The 12,787-nt window shown below is 40.5% G+C and overlaps 1 pseudogene; it reads left to right on the forward strand.

The window, feature by feature from the left end:
• The first annotated feature begins 3,509 nt into the window (after positions 1-3,509).
• Positions 3,510-4,367, forward strand: LOC145819147 (nigrin b pseudogene; annotated as a pseudogene).
• Positions 4,368-12,787: the final 8,420 nt, after the last annotated feature.

Below are 12,787 nucleotides of genomic sequence, written 5' to 3' on the forward strand. Positions count from 1 at the left end.
ACTGAAATATCGGACCTACTGCTGAAAGGTCAGAACCGCACGTGCGGTTTGGATTTCTGTTTGTGCGGATTGCCCTTTATTAGCCAACTTCAAATAGGCATATCTCTCTCATCTGGACTCCGTTGTAAGTGATTCTTGAGCCTAAATTCAAGTCATGGAAGTCTAGTTTCTAATGGTGGTGGTCTGACACCCAAATTATAAGTAAAAAAATAGATATATGCAAATTATTAAAGGTTGTTCGCTTTCTGTCTACCCGTTTCATGCTATTTCTTCTCTTAACCCAGTTTCCTTCTGTTTCTTCCTATTTTCCTTGATACGAATTATGATCTATTGAGGACTAATAAGTTTAGAACCAACAGAAATAATTGGTTAAGGGGCAAAGTAAGGGATTGGTTTATTTGATTAAGAAAATATTAAGAGGAGTAAATTTGATCAAGAGAGTAATTTTATGTTTCAATATGTTGTGTTATGTACTTGTGTTTGTAGGTCAAGATGGGGACATCGCCCAATTGCTACCAGAAGCCCATCACTGTGAGTAATAGTATGGTAAAGATATGTTTTTCAATAAATATCTATTTTGATTTATGTACGATATGATTCTCTAAATATCATATTTTGTCAAAATGCATAAATTTTCAAGAAATGTGAAATGAGTTATAAACAAGAAATGTGAATTGTTTGTAATGTAATATGGTGGGCCCAAGGCCGTTCCGTTTATCCGTTCTGTTTATGCTATGACATGTTATGAATTGTTCAATATTTAAGACCTATTGATTTCTGGTATAGAACAAAGTATTGTACAGAACTAAGTGCTACAGTGGGAGTCACCTCTAGAGTTCGTACGAGTCACCTCTTGGGTCCATATATACCTGAATTAGGCCCAAGGCTGTTTTAATATATGATTAGGCCTGAGGTTGTTTTGTTATTATGTTGGGCCCAAGGCCGTTTTGTTATACGTGGACCCGAGGTCGTTCAGAAAATGTGATATGAATACATATGTTTTTACATCGCTATATGACTCATGTTACGAAATGTTATTTTATATGAATGAATGGATATCCTATTTTGAAATGTGATTCAAACCTTTTGTATAAGTAGGCGTACCACGTATCACGTAAGATGTTTTGTAATGGTTTCAGGTATGTGTTCCATGTGAAAAAACATGGATTCTGATATGATAACCGTTTGTTTTAATATGATTTAAAATACGTTTCAAACTTGTGAAATATGTTTTCCTCATGCCAAGGACATCTTTCATTAATCTCTTTACTTTATTATTACTTATTGGGCATTAGCTCACCCTTTTGCTTTATATATATGTAGGTGTGCCATCGAACGATCAACATTAGAGTTTGTACCGAAGTCCTCCTCTCTGTCAAGCCTCCAAGGAAGTGCCTCCATGTAGAGGCGTAGTGTTATTTCGTCAAGCCTAATTTTGTTTGAAGTCTTTCATATAATGTTTGAGATCTATATCAGCTCTATTATTGTATATGTAAATATGGAGTGTGTAGTTAAATAGTTTAATTATTTTAGGTCATCATGTATGCACAGCTCAATGAACATTTATTATTTTTGTTTTGCTTCCGCTTTAGGCCCTGATATGATTTGAATATTTTGGGATTTTGTCTCTAACGCTTGAGTACAGGCTGGTCATGTTCTAAACTTTTAGGGGTGAGTTTGGGTCGTGACATTTTTATAAGTAAATTATCACAAGTTTAGGTTTGTCTCTAAAAGATTATTTTTAGGGACCAAATCTAACTAGTCCCTAAATATTAGTCTCTAAAAGACTAATTTCTTGTAGTAGGCAATTTACTGTCATTAGTTGAATAGTAGGCAATTTACTATCATTAAGACCTCAAGAGTTTGATATATACACACACAAGTTCAATGCATCGACGAAGAAGACGACGATTTAATGAGAGAAAACAGAGATAAACCCAATTTGACAACATATGGAGAGTTTGATACATATGGCCCAGTGAGAGACAATTCATTCGTCATTCTTATTCTTAGTGAGAGAGAATAAAGAAGAAGGCCATATATATATACACACACAAGTTGAATCCATGTAATAATCAGAAATTGAAGATCAAAAAAAGAAAATGATAGTGTAACACCTGAAAACTCATTGAAACAAAAAATTAACAACATATGAAATATAGTATTGATCGAATTGTGTAAGAAAACAATTCTTCATCTCAAACACGCATTAGATTAGATATACATATATACACACACACACACACACAAGTTCAATCTATGCAAAGAATTCTTCAATTCCAACAAGCATTAAGATTGATCGAATTGTGCCATCCTTGTTTTTTCTTTATTGATGTAAGATGTAAGGTTTCCTCTTTAGTTCTTATTCAATAAAGTTCTTTTCGCTGATCAAAAAAAGATATATATATATATATATATACACACACAAAAAAAGCTCAATCTATGAAATAATAAGAAGTTAAAAGTTCGAATTGGAGCTCTTACAGGTTGATTACGGAGATCGATTGCGATAAGAAATTGAAAGTTCGAATTGGAGCTCTTACAGGTCAATTATGGAGATCGATTATAGGAAGAGAGAGAGAGAGAGAGAGAGAGAGAGAGATAGATATACACCAAAATTTGAAGAAGATTGAGCTCTCAATCTGCCTTGGAGCTCCTGACTTTAGGGCTGAAGAATGAGTAAAGATTGACCTTAGAAGCCTTGTAGCAAAGAGAGAATGAGCAAGTCAGGGCTGAAGTGAGGGCCCTACTTTTTCATTGTTAAAATGATAAAAATATTTGGCTTCAAAATATTTTTAATTGATAATGACAAAAATATTTGGTCTCCAAAGATGTTAATAATATATTAGCAACCAAATTTATTGGTAAAAAAAAATTATGTAAATATTAAGTGAGAATATTAATAGTCATTTTTACAATCTTATAAGTAAATTATTATATGTTTAAATTTGTCTCTAAAAGATTATTTTTAGTGACTAAATTTAATTAGTCCCTAAATATTAGTCCCAAAAAGACTAATTTCTTGTAGTGTTTGTATCATTTTTTTATTTATAATATCTTTACTCTTTGAATTATTAATAATATTAGGTTCATAAAATTAAAATATATAAATGACGCCACGTGAACAATGAGGCCACGTGAACAATGAGGGCTTCTGGCCTGAACATAGCAATGATTGGGTTGGCCTCGAGTTCCTCGAGTTGGCCATATATATATCTATCTATCTATACTATTATAAAGTGAACACATAATATGGTGTCCTGAAACTTGCTTTACTCTCCTCATGCCATGTGGCAGTCTTCTTTTTTATTTTTTTAAAAAAAAGTTAGACCATGGGTTTAAGTATGAAGACTCATACCACTTAAGCTAAGTACACATTATAATATTAATTTCATTATTATTTTCTTTTATTCCTCTTTATTTAATTTGCACACACATCGTGTGTGCCCAACCGCTAGTATATATATATATGAATATATATCCTCATAGCAACTAGCAACCGTAGCAAGATGAGAGTGGCAGCAGCAATATTATACATTGTTCTCGCAATTTTCAGCCTTGGAATCCAAGGCAACGTCCAGGCCTATTCCTCCATCTCCTTCAATGTGGCAGGTGCCACCGTGGCCACATACAGAGACTTCATAGGGGCACTGCGAGAAATCGTTTCACGGGGAACCCAAACAGTAAATGGTCTACCAGTGCTGAACCCCGAAAGTAAAGTACTGGTCGGGAACCGGTTTGTTCTGGTCCGTCTCATCAATGGCGACACCGTCACGTTGGCAATAGATGTGGTGAACCTTTATGTGGTGGCTTTTAGTGGTGCAAATAACAAATCCTACTTTTTCAAAGGCGCTACGACACTTGAACTCAACAATTTATTCAACGGCACCCAAAAAACCAACTTAACCTACACCAGCAACTATGATAGCCTTGAGAAGCAGTCAACGACGAGGGACAAGCTCCCTCTGGGACCAGGTCCCCTAGCTAACGCGACCACAAGGTTGTGGTACGGTGGAAGTGTAGCCGAACCGATTCTTGTGGTCATTCAGATGGTCTCGGAAGCGGCAAGGTTCAAATACATTGAGGAACAAGTCCGTAAAAGCATAACCGGTGGAAACACTTTTACACCAAAAGGTTTGATAGTGAGCATGGAGAACGAATGGGGGTTTATGTCCAAGCAGATTCAGCTTTCGAAAGATGGAGAAAACTTCACTAATAGCGTTCAGCTTAAAGATGACAATTACCAGATCCTCATAATAAACAACTTTACTACACTCATTCGCTATACCATGATAGCAATTCTTCTCGACAAAAGCAATATTGCTTCAGCCGAGGACTGCGATAATAACGAATTGTTCATACTCTGAAACTGCTGTAACTGCCTAAACCCCACATCTCACCCTTAAATAAATTATTCTAGGTAACCTCCTTTCTTCTCAAACTGGTTTGAGAGCATAAAATAAACAGTTACCCTTCATCTTCCTCCAAAAATAAATCTGCTTTGCATTTTCGTTTTGGACTCTTTTTTGTATTTCCTGATCAATGTGGGGGTTAATGTGATCAATTGGCTTATGGCTTTTTTCTTCTTCTTCTTCTTCATCTTCTTCTTTTATTTTAATTTTTTCTTATGTTGCATCTATTTTAGTATATATTACAAGCCAGACACACCCGAAAAAAGTTATCAAAATAATATTGTGAGAAAGATATATGAAAACAAATTAGAATTGAAAAGTACGATTAACAATAATTTCAACCAAATTGAAAATATATACAAATATTTTAATAAACAGTACAATATTTGCAAAATATATACACATATTAAAAAAAGATACATGATGAATCTATAGAAAATCTAATTTTGCTGGCATGAGACTGAGAATATAATTGGAAATCCTACAAGAAAATGTATAAGATACAAACCAAATTAGTATTATTTAATTTATTCTGCAAAGATTAAATGAAAATTTGCTTCATTCAAATGAGAACAAATTATAAAGAGACAACTTTAGTTTTTTGTTTATGTAATTGATTGGTTGTGTTATGTATGAAGACAATGCATGTTAACACTACAACAAATTGCACTTTTAGTAGTTAAATTTAGCGACTAAAAAAAAATTATGGAAATGGCGACCAAAAATTATATTAGTCAACAAAAGTACAATATTTAGCTATTAATTTTTTTTAGTTAGGGTATATTGATTATTGGCGACCAAAAAAACAATTAGTCGCCAAAAATGCCATAATTGGCGACTAAAAAAATTTTTAGTCACTGTACAGTTAGTTTTGGCTACTAAAATTATTTAGTTGCCAAATGAAAAACATAAATTTACTTTTTATCTTTGGCGAATAAAAATTTGATCGTCAAAAATTTATTTTCAGCGACTAAAATTTTTTTGGTTGCTGTATAGTTAGTTTTGGCTACAAAAAGTATTTAGTCGCCAAATGAAAAATAAAAATTTACTTTTAATCTTTTGTGACAAAAAATTTAGTCGCCAAAAATTTATTTTTAGTGACTAAAAAGTTTTTTGGTCGCTGTATAGTTAGTTTTGGCTACTAAAATTATTTAGTCGCCGAATGAAAAATAAAAATTCAATTTTTATCTTTGGTGACCAAAGTTTAGCCGACAATTGTAATTAAAAGTTTTGAAGGGAGAATTTCGAATTTTGAAAGAATTCCTAAACTATTTTTGGAGAGATTGATAAATTAGTTGGCGACCAACGAATATTTAGTTGGTGAAATATGCCTTTTATATCTTATTGGCGACAAAAAGTGGTTCGTCGGTAAAAAAGAAATAAATTGGGGGTTACAAACGAAATAAGTTATCTCTCAAGCCAGTGTCTCTCCAAGTCTATCACGCCTCTGTCTCTCTCATTCTCTCTCTCTCTCTCTCTCTCTCTCTCTCTCTCTCTGGTTGCCCCTTCCTAATATTGAATCTCTGTCGCTTTGTCTCCACCGTCGTAGGATAAGGAGCATCACTGCCATCGAGCACCACCGTCGATCCACTATTGGAGCGTTACCCTAGGTATGTCCTCTCTATTTCGCCTTCTTTTTCTCTCTGTTTGTCTCTTTTCCCCTAAATCTGTCTCCCTTTTCCACCATTTGAATAGATGGTCAACAGTGATACTTTCTCTTATCACACTTTACAGTTTCATTTACAATTCATTTTCCATTTCCTTTCAATTCTCATTTTTATAACCATGGCTCAGAACCTGGCCAACAACTCATATGAGACAGTAACTCATATCAAACACTTCCCATTTCACATTAGATAAGCATACTAGCTATATCACACAACAACAGATAAGCATACAAGCTATATCATCACTTCCACAGATATGCATATGAGCACTATCACACTTCCAATGACAACCATATGAGCTCTGTCAATACATCACTAGATAAGCATATGAGCTATATCTATGGAGTCCATCCCCTATCTCCTCCCAACACATCCGGTTTAGTGGTCCATCCCCTATCTTCCCCTAAATCGTGGAGTACATCCTCTATCTCCTCCAACACAACACAATGCATATAAACAACAATTATACACATCATCACACAATACATAAATTTAATGTATTCTTTCAATCGTCAATCTCAATGACACATTCCAGTGATTAGTTACAGTTTGCCTAATCATCATGCATTGTCTACAACAATCACGACTATCCTCTACCGATAGCCCAAAGCAGTTATTTCTATACAGAAAATAAATGCAACAAATGGATATAAAATCAACATTTCAATTCGGTGAGCGATAAATAATTCAACTACACCCTTTTTCCCCAAACATTCCCAATCTCAACAATTCCATTTCATTTCCTCATTTCTCACAATTAATTATCCCAATTAATCAAACAATGTAATTAGGCCACCTTCCATGATTAACATTTCAACCCTTAGGTCTCATTTCCATCAATGCTTCAACATTAATTTTCATTTCTCTATGCCAAACATACATCTAGGTTTATTATAAATAGAACCCCAACTTTTGTAAAAATAACACAAAAGCCCCAAACTCTCACAAAATTACCAAACCAACCCCAACATCTCAAAATACTAAAATTTAAGGACAAAATCCATAGAGAGGAGTAGGATATCCCTACCTCACAGTTTGAGCTCCAAAGGAGATGAAGACCAAAATCAAAATGCTCCAAAGACCAAGATTCTCGGATGAAAATGACGCCCTCGACGATCAACACGACTTTTACAAAGGCCGAAGGTGAGGAACTCACCCTAGCTAGATCAAAATCTAGAAAGAAGGCAAGATTTTAGAGAGAGGAGCTCTCAAAATGGCTTTTAGAAAACGTAGGAGAGAGAAAGAAAAGCAAAAAGTGATTTGAAATCACCCAGCGGATAACTCATATACGAATGACCCGCTCGAGCGGATAACACAACGCTCGAGCGCCAAGAACAAAAATATGTACACGCTCGAGCGCAATAAGGCTTGCCCGAGCGCCAAGACACAGGAATAAAGCACTTCCGCTCGAGCGCGAAAACCAGTCCGCTCGAGCGTGGATTTCTCCCTCCCAGAACTCATACTCTGGAAGTACTACCCGCTCGAGCGCCCACCGACCCGCTCGAGCGTAAACAAACCCGCCCGAGCGCAAAAATCACATCTACAGAAGTTTTGCAGAGACATGAAATACTGGATGGGTGTATTCCCCGCTCGAGTGCAAGAAGACCCGCTCGAGCGGACAGGCAAAAATCTGGGCAACTAGTTTTGGTTTCTAAACTCAACCAACCCATAACAAACCTGCCAAACACATCCTATTACTCAAATACAAAGTAAGAAAGGATGTAAACATAATAATGATCAGCTACCAACATCCACGGACACATGTCCGGACCACTATACAACAAGGGTAAACCCGGGATCGCTATAACCTCCCCCCCTTAAAGAATTTCGTCCCCGAAATTAAGCATAAGTTTCAAAGACAGGTTTTCCTCCATTTTAACAATGTTACATTTTAACATTCAAAAACACGACCCATTACCGGTCATCCCATCTCTTATCAAGAGGCATTTCACAATATGTAAACAACATATGTACTTTCAACATGCATCAACATTATGCATTTCCTTTCCAATTTCAACAATATATTCAACAGATATAATGTTACATTCAACTTCCATACGAGACAAGTTCCAAAACATACTTCCAATAAACCAAACATTTTCAATGTTTCACAACTTAAGACATATATTAAAGCTCTTAAGTTCAACAATAGTTCAAAATTTAAATACAAGATTACATATCAATAAACATGTCCGAATATTTCTCACGGACCTCTAACTCACGTTCCCAAGTGGCTTCCTCCACTCCGTGATGTTTCCACAAGACTTTCACCAAATGAATGGTCTTGCCACGCAGGACCTGATCTCGCCTATCCAAGACCCGAACCGGTCTCTCCTCTTACGAGGCATCCTCATCTACCTCTAAATCGGTCCAATCCAATACATGTGATGGATCTGGCTCATACTTCCGAAGCATACTCACATGAAACACGTCATGGACTCCGGACAACTGCGGCGGTAAAGCTAACCGATAAGCAACCTCGCCAATCCTCTCAAGGATCTCAAAAGGAGCAATAAACCGAGGGGATAACTTCCCACTCTTCCCAAACCTCATCAAACCTCGCCTAGGTGATATTTTCAAGAAAACATGATCACCTACCTCAAACGCCAAAGGCCTCCTCCTACGGTCAGCATATGATTTCTGACGACTCTGGGCTGTAACAAGCCTCCTACGGATAAGCTCAACTTTCTCCGTCGTCTCTCTAACTAACTCCGGACCCAACAAAGGTGCATCACCCACCTCGGCCCAACAAACTGGAGACCTACATGGTCGGCCATACAAGGCCTCAAACGGTGCCATACCGATACTAGACTGAAAGCTGTTGTTGTAGGCAAACTCCACCAATGGCAAGTGCCTCTCCCACGTCCCACTGAAGTCTAGGACACACCCTCGAAGCATATCCTCAAGGATCTGAATAGTACGCTCGGACTGCCCGTCAGTCTGAGGATGATAAGCAGTACTAAAGGTCAACTTAGTGCCCAAGGCACTCTGCAAACTCTGCCACAACCTAGCAGTAAAACGAGGATCTCTATCTGAGACGATCGTCACTGGGACCCCATGCAATCTCACTATGTCCCGAATATACAAGTCGGAAAGATGATCTACCGAATTTCTCACGCGCATAGGAATGAAATGTGCCGACTTAGTCAACCGGTCTACAACCACCCAAACAGCATCACTACCCCGCTGAGTCCTCGGAAGACCTACAACGAAGTCCATAGTGACATGCTCCCACTTCCACTCGGCAATAGGCAAGGGTTGCAACAAACTCGCTGGCCTCTGATGCTCGGCATTCACTTGCTGACAAGTAAGGCATTTCGATACGAAGACGGCCACATCTCTCTTCATACCCCACCACCAAAACTGGCGACCCAAATCCCGATACATCTTAGTACCTCCCGGATGCACCGCAAGGCGCGAATGATGGAACTCTTGGAGTACTTCCTCTCGGCAAGACTCCGGCACGAACAAACGGTCTCGGTATCTCACACTCTGGTCGAGATACACCGTCAAATCTTTCTCAACCTTCCCACCTGAGATCTTCTCTCGGAGGGATTCTACCTCAAGATCACCCCTCTGTGCCTCTAACACTCTAGTCACAAGTGCAGGCTGCGCGACAACGGAGAACAAGGCCGCAGCCCCAACAGATTCGCCCAGTAGCAAATCAAACTCGCCAAGTGCTCCCAACATCTCCCATTCTCGGATGGCAATACAAGCTACATCACTAATGGATTTCCTGCTAAGGGCATCGGCCACAACATTGGCCTTTCCCGAGTGATAATGCAACTCGAAATCATAATCCTCAATAAACTCCATCCACCTCCTCTGCCTCAAATTCAAGTCTCTCTGTGTGAACAAATACTTTAAACTCTTGTGGTCCGAGAACACCTCGAACTTCTCACCATAGAGGTAGTGCCTCCAGATTTTCAAGGCAAAGATCACAGCCGCTAACTCTAGGTCGTGCGTAGGGTAATTCTTCTCGTGAATTTTCAATTGAAGTGAGCCATAAGCTACCACTTTCCCCTCTTGCATCAATACACGACCCAAACCCTCTCGCGAGGCATCACAATAAACCGCATAACTCAACCCTCTCTCCGGAATAATCAAAACCGGAGCGGTGGTCAATCTAACCTTCAACTCTTGGAACGACTTTTCACAAGTCTCACTCCATACAAACTTGACCCCTTTCCGCGTCAATCTAGTCAACGGCGAAGCTAGCCTGGAGAAATCCTTCACAAACCGACGGTAATACCCAGCTAATCCCAGAAAACTGCGGATTTCAAACACACTCTTAGGTTGTGCCCAATCTTGCACTGCCTCAACCTTGGATGCATCAACAGACACCCCTTCCCCGGATACTACGTGGCCTAAGAATTTGACTTCCCCCAGCCAGAACTCACGCTTCCCAAACTTGGCATACAGCCTATGGGCTCTAAGTAACTCAAGCACCACTCTCAAGTGTGCCTCGTGCTCCTCCTCTGAAGGCGAGTAAACCAGGATGTCGTCCACGAAAACGACTACAAATCGATCCAAGAATTCCCGGAAAATCCGGTTCATCAAGTCCATAAAGACTGTCAGCGCATTGGTAAGCCCGAATGGCATCACCAGAAACTCATAATGGCCATACCGCGTACGGAATGCCGTCTTAGGAGTATCCTCCTCCCTGACCCTCAACTGGTGGTAACCCGATCTCAACTCTATCTTAGAGAAACAACGGGAACCCTTCAACTGGTCAAACAGATCATCTATACGGGGCATAGAGTACTTATTCTTGACCGTAGCCCGATTCAATTTCCGGTAGTCTATACACAATCTCAAGGCACCATCTTTCTTTTTAGCAAAGAGGGCCGGTGCTCCCCACGGTGAAACACTAGGGCGAACAAAACCTTTATCTAGCAATTCCTGGAGCTGAACTTTCAACTCAACCAACTTTGCTAGAGCAAAACGGTAAGGTGTCATAGAAATCGGCGTCGTGCCGGGCACTAAATCAATGGAGAACTCAATCTCTCGGTGAGGTGGCAAACTAACGAGATCCTCGGGAAAGACATCCGAATACTCACAAACCACTCTTGGCAACACAACATAGGTCTCATCACACTCACCACTCTCAAAGCTAGCAAGTAGACCACTAAGCTCACTTCGCCCTCGCGAATCATACCCCAGTGGCAAAACACTACCAACCCGGTCTCCCAAGAAATGGAACCACTCCCCGCTCAAGGTACATAACGTGACCCTCTGGCGGTAGCAATCAATAACAGCCCGATATGACGACAGCCAGTCCATACCCAAAATAACATCAAAGCCCTTCATGGGCATGACAACAAACAGAAAAGGAAGCCTATGGTCGGCGACCTCTATATCACAACCTCTAACACCTTGTTTCAAGATCAACTCACCCCCAAGAGGTGACACTACACAAATAGGAGATGCTAACAGTGCTAACTCCAATTCTAAAACAGATGCAAATGCAGCAGATACAAAAGAATGAGATGCACCCGTGTCAATCAACACATCAGCAACCGAGTTGCAAAACAGAAAAGTACCTCTCACTACTGATGGAGCCGGTACTAAATCATGCGCGGTAACAGCATACACGCGCCCTGTAGGCCCCTGATTCACCTGTTCACCTCTAGGAGCAAAAGACTGCTGCACTGACTGGGATGACGAAGCTCCCGGATTGGCCCCTGAGGCCTGCACAGACTGAGCTGGCTGAAAACCCTGCGTCTGCCTAGAACCAGACGCTCCCGAAGTAGCACTCAACTGCGGTCAATACCTCTTCAAGTGCCCAGGCTGACCACACTGATAACAAGTCAAAGGCTAGCCCCTGCCCTGACTCTGGCCCTGAGGTCTAGCTGAAGAAGAAGCAGCTCGCTGACCCCCTCCCCTCTGCGGGCAAACTGAAGACTTGTGACCTAACTGGCCACACGTAAAACAAGTCAGGCCTCCCTGACTACCCTTCCCCGAACCTGCACTCGGCACCGGAAAGGTCAATCTAACAACTCCGCCCTGAGACTGCTGAGGGTTAGAACCCCTCTGCCTCCTGCCATCACCCTGGCCATCTTGGCTCCTTTTGGAGCCTCTCTGCCCCTCATCCTCCTCCTGCATCATGAGCTCCATATGAGCTGCAGCATCCACTAGGTGTCTATACTCTCGGATGTAAGACCCACCAACTCTCAACTTGAGGCCCCGCCTCAACTTCCGCTCAAACTCGTAGCAACGGCGTTCCTCGGAAGCCACCAACTCAGGTGCAAACTTGGACAAACTAGTGAAAGTGGCCTCGAACTCTGCCACAGACATGCCCTGCTGATTAAGCCGGCTAAACTGATCCCTCAGCTTCTCCCTAGCCACTGTAGATAAAAACCTCTCCTGGAAAGCATTTACAAACGCCTCTCATGTACCACCAACACGAGCCTTCTCGTACTTCCACCATTGACCCGCATCTCCCTTTAGCTGGAAGGATGCCAAGGTCACTTTCAGTGCCCCGTCCTCGATGCCAAGCATCTCGAACGTCTTACTCATTTGCTCTAGCCACTCATCAGCCTTCAGTGGCTCCTTCGGATCCCCGATAAACTCATCCGGATTAGACCGGAAAAACTCCCTCTTCAAGAAAGAAGGTCCTGCCTCAGCTGCCTGATTCCCAACCCTGAGAATACCCAAGGCCCCTGCTATCTCTCGTGCTAAGGCACTCATAGCCTGTTGACCTGCTGG

The sequence above is a fragment of the Camellia sinensis genome, chromosome 2 (genome assembly GCF_055761805.1).
Source record: "Camellia sinensis isolate YWXY chromosome 2, ASM5576180v1, whole genome shotgun sequence".
Lineage (NCBI taxonomy): Eukaryota > Viridiplantae > Streptophyta > Magnoliopsida > Ericales > Theaceae > Camellia > Camellia sinensis.